Here is an 11084-nt window from a genome sequence, read left to right on the forward strand (position 1 = left end):
GTGTTGGCACAATTTGCTATGTAGGGTTTGCTCTTAGACATCCAGATAGAGTTACCAGGCAGTAGCCTATCTATTCTCTGAGTCTGGAGGTCTGAGAACAGGGTGGGTGGGAGAATATAGCGAGAACTCTGTGAGGAATTAGAGATATGGGGGTTACACTCTTGACCTACGTGTAGCCAGCAAGCCCTATTCAATGTGCTGAGTTTAGAGAAAGGCTCAGACAAGGGCCTAGAGCATGGGCAGGAGAAGCCAGCAAGCCCTATTCAATGTGCTGAGTTTAGAGAAAGGCTCAGACAAGGGCCTAGAGCATGGGCAGGAGAAGCCAGCAAGCCCTATTCAATGTGCTGAGTTTAGAGAAAGGCTCAGACAAGGGCCTAGAGCATGGGCAGGAGAATCCGCAAGCTTCCCAGGGTTCTGCCTGGGCCAGGGCCTTGCCCAGCACAGCCTGAAAGGACAGAACTGGGGTCCTGCAGTCCACCTCTGTGGGCACCTGGAATTACGACCATCCCACCTGCCCTAGTGTAGACAGGGGCTGCAGGAGATGAAGCCTCCGTTTTCTCCTGTATATAATGTGAGGTGCTTAGAGCATGAAACCATAGGGCTCCACATGCTCTGATAGTGCTTGTTGACCTTGGCTTTTTTACAAATGACCCCGTGTTTGCTGAGACACTTGAAAAAAGCTATTCACTCTGGGGGTCCTTCAGAGCAGAGAGAGGCTTGGTGGTTCGGGTGGATGAGGATTTGGGATAGGACAGAATGTGCCCAGGCACTGGACCCTGTGTCAAAAGTCCCGGAACACGATCAAACCTCATTTGGAAGTTGGGGGAAATTGCTGCCCTGGCTGTGGTGAGGACGCCTCGAGAGTGAACTGCACATCCCAGGAACTGGAGGCAAAGAAGGGACAAAAGAGACTGCTGAGGTCCTTCTTACTGCCATTGGAGCCTGCAGATCCTGCTCCTTTGCCTCCTGGGACCCTAGAGAGCCACTGACTTGAGGAATCCTAAATGCAGGTCCCTGTTTTGTTCTGTGATGCTCCTGCCTGAGGCTGCAGTGCTGACGCTCGCTACGGGGTGGGTGGGAGGACAGTGTTCTGTGTTCCTGGTGCCCACTGAGCTGTTCTCATGCATCTGGAGCCAGGGGAGAGTCATGCTGAGGTCACGCAGTTCCTGTTCTTATGAATGATCTCCACATTATGAGGTGGCCAGAAACAGGAAGAGGCATTTGACATCCTCCCATTTATTCACACAGCAACTCTGCCCTTAGCATTAGTCCTGTGTGCCAGGTGCCCTGGTGGGCCCAGCATACGGTACTGAAAATGTCCACGTGGTCCCTATCCCCAGGGGCCACAGTCTGAGGACAGGTAGACATCAAGCCCCAAGTTGATACCTAGGTGTCCGGTGGACATCACGCCCCAGATGGACACCCTGGCCAGAGGTAGACTTCAGGTCCCAAATGGAAATTCAGCCATAGGTGGATATCTGGCCGCAGGTGGATAGCCAGTCCCAGGTGGACATCAGGCTCCAGGTTGACATCAGTCCCCAAGAGGATATCTAGGCCCCAGGTGGATGCCCACTGCATACTTGTAAATTGTCAAGACTGTTTTTTTTTTTAAAGCAAGTGAGAGCTATCATAAAACATGATAACTTTTAGTAGATTTTGAATATTCCTAAACTCCATGAGAAATCATAATAAATATTTTATAAATCAGCGTGTATATGGAATGAGTATTTTTAAATGTATCTTTCATGTTAAAAGATTTAGAATAAAATGTTACAAAAGTTATCTGTGTTATTCATAGAAAATGTAGACAATGAAAAAAATCAGAGACTAAAAATACCTATATTTTTGGCTATGAGATAATCGGTGCTATGGCACATTCCTTCTAACCTTATTGCCATAGATTTTTTATACCTAATATTGATTTTATGCCACACATTTCATTACATATGCAATGGAGTATTACTTATTCATTACTAAATCACAAAGAGTTTGATTGATTGTGTGTATATTTAAAAAGGAAAAGGAGAGAGATAAATTTACATAATTCAGGTTTTTCCACTTAGCATTTTATCAATAAACATATGTGGTTGAGTGCATATGCATGAGAGATTTGGTTCTGCGTTTATTTCGGATGGTCTCATGTCCTATGTGCTTATCACTAAATATGATTCTATTGTAAACCATATGCATTTATTTTTACATATGTCCTTAAAGGAACAAAAACATTTACCTTTGATGTTAAAGCAAATGAACAACAACAATCTGTTCTAATGCCAGAGGAACAGCAAACCGAGGGTGATTGTAAAATTATATATATGAATACATCACTTTAGAGGACCCTTAATTTTTTTCCAAGGGGATCTTTGACTATATGTCATTTGTATTTTATTTAATGATTTTATAATTTAACCCCTAAATTATAAATCTAGAATTTAGAAAGTATATTTCCTTGCTGGATTACATTTTTGGAAATATTATTTTATATGTGTACAAATATTACAAGTCATTGTAGACACTGGAAAAGTATATTACTATTTAAAGGCAATAAAGATTCTACAATAAACTGTTATACCAAATAAAATTGTTGGTGCATTTTTTCCAGTAGATTTTGTACATATTACATATTTAACCTTTTTTATTCAGCACATAATTTTTGAGTATTTACTAAGTGTCTGCATTACGAACTGTGTTTAAAGAGTGAAATAACAGACATGGCCTCGAACATTAAAAATTAAAGTTAGGTCTTCTATTTATATATTTAAAAATGGTAATTATGAAAACTTGTTGAGATTTTTACCTAGATAACATTACAATAATACGCTTGATGTTAATATTTGCAAGTGAGCAAAAAAGAAAATAAAAAGATGGTTTAATTCATTCAATGTACACTTTAAAATTGCAGAAAATAGTCAAGTTTCTTTGCTTTGCAATTGAATGTCTATGTGTTTTTCTCTGCAACTTGGCTTTTGTGGAGTGAGAGAAACAATTATTCTTCCAGCCCAATAAAGGCAGAAGAGTAACAATAAATCTAATATTTTAAATGCTGATCAAAAGATAGTAAACATGTTATTTCAGAATACTGAGATCAATAAGTTGATCTACAAAAAAAGCCAAACTGACAGTATAACTGAATAAGAAAAGGCCCAAAAGAGACAAAATACTTTTTGTTTTGTTACCTCGGTATGACACAACTTACCCTAACTATAAAGACCCTAAATTACCAAGATGGGTGGCTTATAATATGGAGAGTAAACAAAGTCATTTCACTTTTAGCATTTTTATTTCTCTAAGAATAAAATGTGTATGAGGAATTTATAAAAAAAATTGACACTATATGTTAATACTGCAATGAGCACTTTTCGAGAAAAGACTTTTTTACTCTCTTACCAACATGATGTTAGCAGTATTTATTTTCTCCAGAAATAATGCGGCAATAAAAATATCAGTATGTGGGTAAAATTGGTGTAGTTTCTTAAAGAAATGAGTTAGGCCACAGGCTAATTATGTGTATTTCACTGGTATTTGAATGCCTACAATCATATTCTTTATAAGGCACAGAGAAGATTTTCCAAAAAAACAAATATGCGAACCTGAAAAGTAATTACCACTTGGTAGTGACAATATGGATAGGGTAAAGGGCATCATCAGGAAGCAATGAAAAAGATACATTTGCAGTTAAATTTGAAAACCATGATGTTTAACACATATGGTAATAAAAAATACTTTCTCCTGTTTCAAAATTATTATAGACTTCAAGATAGAAGCTAAAATATCTAGGGATAATGATATGGTTAATCACAAATTAAAAATTAAAGGATATTTTGAGTATTAAAAGTTAAGAATGAGATCTTATTACCCAATGAAAAGGGAATAATTCATTATGCTCCATCTACATTGAATTAAAAGGCCCCATAACCTGGGTAATTTAAAAGTTTAATTTGATTTAAAAGTCTTGTTTTGTTCATCAAGCTGAAGGGTTTGCTCTCAGAAATATTCTAGGATTGCATATCCCCAACTCTGTATGAAGTATACAAAGAATGTTATAAGGGCCACCATCTAAATGTTATTATGTAAATAATTTAGTACCATTTCATTTGCCTTTGTAGATTTAAATATGTAAATGGCTTTCTCATATTAGGAAACATCATTTTTCAAAACCCAGATAAACATAATATATTGCAGGAGAATAATTATTTATTTATTTAAAAAGAAATGCTGGATGCTAAGTCCAAAAGACATAAATTATTTTATACTAATAACTACTAACATTTTATTCATTAACACATAAAGGTCAAAGATTTTAAAATAATCTTTAAATGATTAGCAACATGTTGATCTTTTTCTTTTTTCATAAACCTTTTTGAGTCTTACAAACACTAAATTATACAAGCAATATTAAATATTAAATTCAATGAACTTGAATTAAAATATTCAAATTTACTAGAATATGGACACTGGAAAAATGAAAGTAAACAGAAGCATAAAGCAGCATATGTAAAATTAAGAAAGCTACTGAGAGTGTTTAAAGTACATATTCATCTGTAGTCTAACTTCTGCCATAAATAAGGTGTCTTCTCAGTAAAACACAAACTGTTCATGAAGGGAAAAAGCATGTTGTATTAGGGAATATTCAACATAATTTTTTTAGTACTAACTTGTGCCTTGAATTTTATTTGATTTTGTGTTATAAACTTATGCACTTGATAATTTCTTTTTTCTTAAAAAAATGTATTTACAACTCTATTCAAAAGCAGTTTTTTTTTTTGGTTTTTTTTTTTTGAGACAGAGTTTCGCTCTTATCACCTAGGATGGAGTGCAATGGTGTGATCTTGGCTCACAGCAACCTTTGCCTCCCTGATTCAGGCGATTCTCTTGCCTCAGCCTCCTGAGTAGCTAGGACTACAAGCATGCACCAACATGCCTGGCTAATTTTGTTTTTAGTAGAAATGGGGTTTTGCCATGTTGGCCAGGCTAGTCTCGAACTCCTGACCTCAGGTAATCCACCCACCTTGGCCTCCCAAAGTGCTGGGATTACAGGCAAGAGCCACCATGCCAGGCCTCAAAAGCAGTTTTTAAAAGCAAACACAATATAACACCAAAGTTGATGAATCTATGCTCACTGAATTTTGCCAGGTTTAAAAAATTATTTACAGAATACTGCATCAAAAATAAGGCAATAACCCAAAATATACCATTAAAGATGTATTCACTCCTACAACTAGAAAGAACTAATCTATCTGGTAGCAAATAATACTTCATTCAGTTTCAGCATGTCTGAAATCTTTTTTTTTTTTTTTTTTTTTTTGAGACGGAGTCATGCTCTGTCACCCAGGCTGGAGTGCAGTGGCGTGATCTCAGCTCACTGCAAGTTCTGCCTCCTGGGTTCAGACATTCTCCTGCCTCAGCCTCCCACATAGCTGGATTACAGGTGCCCGCCACCACACCTGGCTACTTTTTTTGTGTTTTTGGTAGAGATGGGGTTTCACCGTGTTAGCTAGGATGGTCTCGATCCCCTGATCTCGTGATCTACCCACCTCGGCCTCCCAAAGTGCTGGAATTACAGGCGTGAGTCACCAAGCTCGGCCTCAGCATGTCTGAAATCTTTAAGGAAAAAAGTGATAAAACGTGATCCTCATTCTTCATTACACTCTTAGAACACTTGAGGGAAAATAATTTCCAAAGCACAAATTGGTAAAGAGGTGTAATCTTTCAAAAAGATATTCAGTGTTCAAAATCCAAGAATGCAATATCAGGCTGGGCGCAGTGGCTTATGCCTGTAATCCCAGTACTTTGGGAGGCCAAGGTGGGTCGATCACCTGAGATCAGGAGTTTGAGACCAGCCTGGACAACATGGTGAAACCCCGACCCTACTAAAAATACAAAAATTAGTGAGGCGTGGTGGTGTGCACCTGTAGTCCTAGCTGCCTGGGGAGCTGAGGCAGGAGAATTGCTTGAACCTGGGAGTTGGAGGTTGCAGTGAACCAAGATCATGCCACTGCACTCCAGCCTGGGTGACAGAATGAGATTCCATCTCAGAAAAAAAAAAAGAATGTAGTATCGGTATACACAGCTAATATACTGAATGAAAGAAATAGAATAATTTGAAGAGCTATCCTGACGAAAAAGGAGTCATGAGGAAAGTTGTATTCATGTCTCTGAATGAAGGAAATTGCAATGTGAGAAATTAGTACTATGACTACTATACTAAAAGCTTATTGCTAACATGTGTTGAGTTATTAACGTGTGTTAGGCAGAGTACCATACAATTTAAATGTGTTATCTCATTTATTGTAGGCAAAATGTAATTTTGAACTCTGGGATTATAAATGAATTAACTGGAATAAACTTCTATTTAAGTGGTCATCTATAAATTGGTATCTAGGAACAGGGTGATACAGTGCCCAAGTTTTCTAAGTATTCTTACTAACAGTTGTTTTTCTTGGATATTGCTCTTTTTTGGTCATTTTGATTTTTTTATTTTAGAAAACTAATAAATTCACTCTTCTTGGTACTGACACTTGGGTTTCATAGAAGAAAAAGTAGTTAAATTCTGTACTTTTAATTTTATTTCATTTTTTCTCTTTTAAAATTATTTTTAATTGGCATGTAATAATTGTACAGGTTTATGGGTTACAGAGTGATATTTTGATATATTTATGCAATGTGTAATGATCAAGTCAGAGTCATTAGAATATCCATTACCTAAATCATTTATTATTTCTTTGCAGGAGAATATTAAAAATCTTTTCTTCTGGTTATTTGAAAACACACAATAAATTCCCTTTAACTACAGTCACCCTGCAGTGCGGTAGAGAACTATAACTTGTTCCTTCTCTCCAGCTGTAATTTTGTATGTGTTAACCAAATTTTTCTTATACTCCCCTTTCTCTTTCCTGTATATGGTAACCAATACTCTACTATCTAAGCTTCCATACGTGAGAACATGTAGTTATGTGCTGTTTATTTCTCTCTTTTTTTTTTTTTTTTTTTTTTTGAGACGGAGTCTTGCTCTTTCTCCCAGGCCAGACTGCAGTGGTGCTATCTTGGCTCACTGCAAGCTCCACCTCCCGGGTTCAAGCCATTCTCCTGCCTGAGCCTCCCGAGTAGCTGGGACTACAGGTGCCTGCCACCTCGCCCGGCTAATTTTTTTTTGTATTTGTTGTAGAGACGGGGTTTCACTGTGTTAGCCAGGATGGTCTCGATCTCCTGACCTCGTGATCCGCCTGTCTTGGCCTCCCAAAGTGCTGGGTTTACAGGCATGAGTCCCTGCTCCTGGCCTGTGGTGTTTATTTTTCTATGCCAGGCTTATTTCACCTAAGCTAATGCCCTCCAGTTGCATTCATGTTGCCACAAATGACAGGATTTTGTTCTTTATTATAACTCAATAGTATTCCATTATATAGGTATGTTACATTTTCTTTATTCATTCATCTGTTGATGGACACTTATGTTGATTCTATATCTTGGCTATTGTGAATAGTGCTGTAATAAACATGGGGGTGCAGGTAACCCTTTGATATATTGATTTTCTTTCCTTTGGATATATATTGAAAACCATACGATTAAATCAATAAACACAATGAAAGCATTTGGCAAAATTAAACATTCTTACATGACAAAAGCCTCTCAACAATTTAGTATAGAAAACATATGCTTCAACACAAAAGGGCATAAAGACAAACCCACAGCTAAGATCATACTGAATATGGAAAAGGTGAAAAATGAAAACTGGAGCAAGAAAAGGAGGCCCACTTTCACCACTCATATTTCACATACTGAAAGTCTTAGCCAGGGCAATTCAGTTAGAGAAAGAAATAAAGGGTGTCTGAATTGGAAAGGAGACAGTCAAATTGTCCCTGTTTGCAGACAATGTGATTTCATACACAGAAAAAACTAAAGACTCTACCAAAAACTTCTTACAGTGATAAATGAATTTAATAAATTTAATAAAGTTGAAGGATATAAAATCAACATACAAAAAACAGTAGCATTTCTATATGTTGCTAGTAAACTAGCTGAAAAAAAATTCAGGAAGCTATTTCTTTTACAATAGCTACAAAAATGTAGCTATTGTAGAAATAAACTTAACCGAGGAAGTAAAAGATTTCTACAACAAAAATTACAAACATCAATGAAAGAAATTAAAGAAAACACAGAAAAGGAAAGACATCCAGGTTTACGGACTGAAATAATTAATATTCTAAAATGACTCACTATCCTACGTGATTTACAAATTCAGTATAATCACTAGCTTGTATTTTCAAAAGCACCTTAGCTGCATATTCTTAAGTCATTCAAATGACAATGCCTGGATTTAAGTGTAAGAGGTATTTTTATATCTATTTTATATTGGGCACAATATAGTGTGCTCGACCTCAAATTTGCTCAAAGATTGGAGCAGGTGCTGACAGCGAGGAGAACCCAGACAGTGGGCGCAGGCACTTCTGAGCCTGTGGGGTCACGGGGGCCCTCCCAGGCACCAAGAGTGCAGAGTGCCTGGGTCTGCAGCCATGGCTTGAAAGGCTCCAGCTGTACCTGGGAGGGTGGGGCTCCTGCCTTCTCCTGGCTCCCAAGAGCACAGGACTGCCTGGGTCGCAGACCCTCCTTGGGCAGCTGCAGTTGCGCCTGGGGAGTTACTGCCCTGGCAATTTGGAAGGGGCTGGGCTCCCACTTGTCCCCAGCTCCCACTGGCTCCATAGAGTGTGCAGCCCTGGCCGTGACTCCTCTCTGCGTTTTCCCTGCAGTAGTGCACGGGCGAGGTGCAGGTGGCATGGGGGCCCTGGCTAATGCCGCACAAATGAACCTGATGCTCCTGGGGCCAATCCTGCAAGACCCGGCTGCCAGCGCTGATGGGTTCCCAGATGTGGTGGGAAGCGAAGTTGAGGCCACCATGGAGGGTCTGCACCTGGGAGTGGGTCCTGCCCAGCCATTAGGGGGCGGCTCAGTCAGATGCCTTGGGACACAGGGAATGGGGACCTACCACCGCCACTGCTGCTCCTGCTGCTGCTCCTGCTGCTGCTCCTGACAACACTGCCCGTGCGGCCCAAGTGCTACTGACATGATGGCAACTGCCACTCCAGATGGCCAGCCGCTCCCATCAATAGTGTCCATATCTGGGAAGAAAAGTCAGGAAATAAATTATTGGTCAATAAAAATAATAGCAATAATAGTCCATGTTAAATTGACTGATCAACAGTGTTTGCTTTTGTTTAGGATTTCATTTTTTGCTTCATATTTATTAAACACATTTTATTTTATTGAGAACAAAATGTTAGATTTTTGGAAATTCATTTAGTACTTGTAAGTGTACTCTAGCAATGAAATTCTCAGCCAAACAGTTTAGACTCTAGTTTATATTTTCTTGGTCAGAAATATTGTGTAATTTTAAAAATCTTGGTATATGTCTACATATGTTTAGTTGCAATTTAACTTTACCTACAGTCAGGTTTAATAGCTATCCTTTTATGAAAGGATGATATCTTACCCTTTGTAGATCCACAGTGCCTATCAACAATGTTTACTTGCAACATGTTGACAACTAACAGAAGCAAGGTATTAATTTGCTAATAACTTATTATCCTGGGGGACAGTACTATTCATTCCCAGGCACTTAAATTTCTACCAAGACACATTTATATATAGCTGGAAAGAAATTAAAGAAAGCACAAAAAAGGAAAGACATCCAGGACTGTATTATTTTTATTAATTAATTATTAAATTAACGTTTCAATTATCTTGAGTGCTTTCTCATATGAGATTTGTCTGGAATAGTAACCTACCAGGACTTCTGCTTTGGAATTTCCTTTTTTCTGAATTTCTTTTTTTTGTGTGACAACTTAGCATTTTTTTAATATCTTTCTAAGTTGATACTGTTTTATTATTTCCTTCAAGAATTGAGAATGTACTTACATATTGAGCATACGAAATTTCCCATTATATCAAATCTTTATTTATTACAAAATTCAAATAAGCTAATAGATCCTAATGTTGCCATTGTTTGCATTTTCCTCTAGCCTAAAATTATTTTTATTTCAATTTTTGGAAAATTATAACTCTTGTTTAATATCATCTCCCAACTCAAAACCAGATAAATAAAGCAATAAAGAAAACAGAGGCCAGGCACAGTGGCTCATGCCTGTAATTCCAGCACTTTGGGAGACCAGGAATAGTTGATCACTTGAGCCCAGGAGTTCAAGACCAGCCTGGGTAATATAACAAAACCCTATCTCTACTAAAAATACAAAAATTAGACACGTGTGCTGGTGCACGCCTGTAGTCCCAGCTACTTGGGAGGCTGAGGGACAAGAATCACTTGAACTTGGAAGGCAAAGGTTACAGTGAGTGGAGCTGGTGCCACTGTCCTCCAGCTTGGGTGGCAGAGCCAGACCTTTTCTCTGAAAAAAAAAAAAAAAAGAAAAGAGAAAAAAATGTTTCCTAATTAGTAAAGATAGTTTATAGACAAGATCAATAATAAACAAGATGTTTATGAATAGCCACAATTGCATAAGTTGGAAAACAATCATTTAGGTAAAGTTCTGGTGGTGTTGTATGTCCCTGTATGTGTGATAACATTTATCTATTAATCTTAATGTCATGCAAGGACAGTATCTTGATTTCTGCACTCCAAATTATTCCTTTTTAGTAAATAAAAAATAAGTTTATCAGCTAGCAAATATTGCTTAAAAACTTGAAACACAAAAACATTGATATTATATGTATATATTTGTCAACACATAAAATATTCTGCATTTGTCATTTGCTCAAGTCTGAATGCTTTGGTTAGAAAAAAAGCTTCTAAATTTTATTTCTAGAAGATCACAGTCTAAATTTCATATTCCCAAAGTTAATAAACAAACATAGTTGATAATTTTTCACAGCTGAAAGATAGGCATTATGATATATAAAATAGAAAAAAGTGAAGATTTATGTGGTTTAGCTGAGTCAATGAGTCAAAAATGTGGAATGCTGAAAAAAATAATGAAGTATTTTATCCCATTCATAGAAGCACTTCTTCAAATTATAATTTTCAGAGATGATCATAGTACATTCAAAATTAATTTTTAAATTTTGGTAACTGCTTTAAT

The sequence above is a fragment of the Pongo pygmaeus genome, chromosome 19 (genome assembly GCF_028885625.2).
Source record: "Pongo pygmaeus isolate AG05252 chromosome 19, NHGRI_mPonPyg2-v2.0_pri, whole genome shotgun sequence".
In the NCBI taxonomy this organism is placed as follows: Eukaryota; Metazoa; Chordata; class Mammalia; order Primates; family Hominidae; genus Pongo; species Pongo pygmaeus.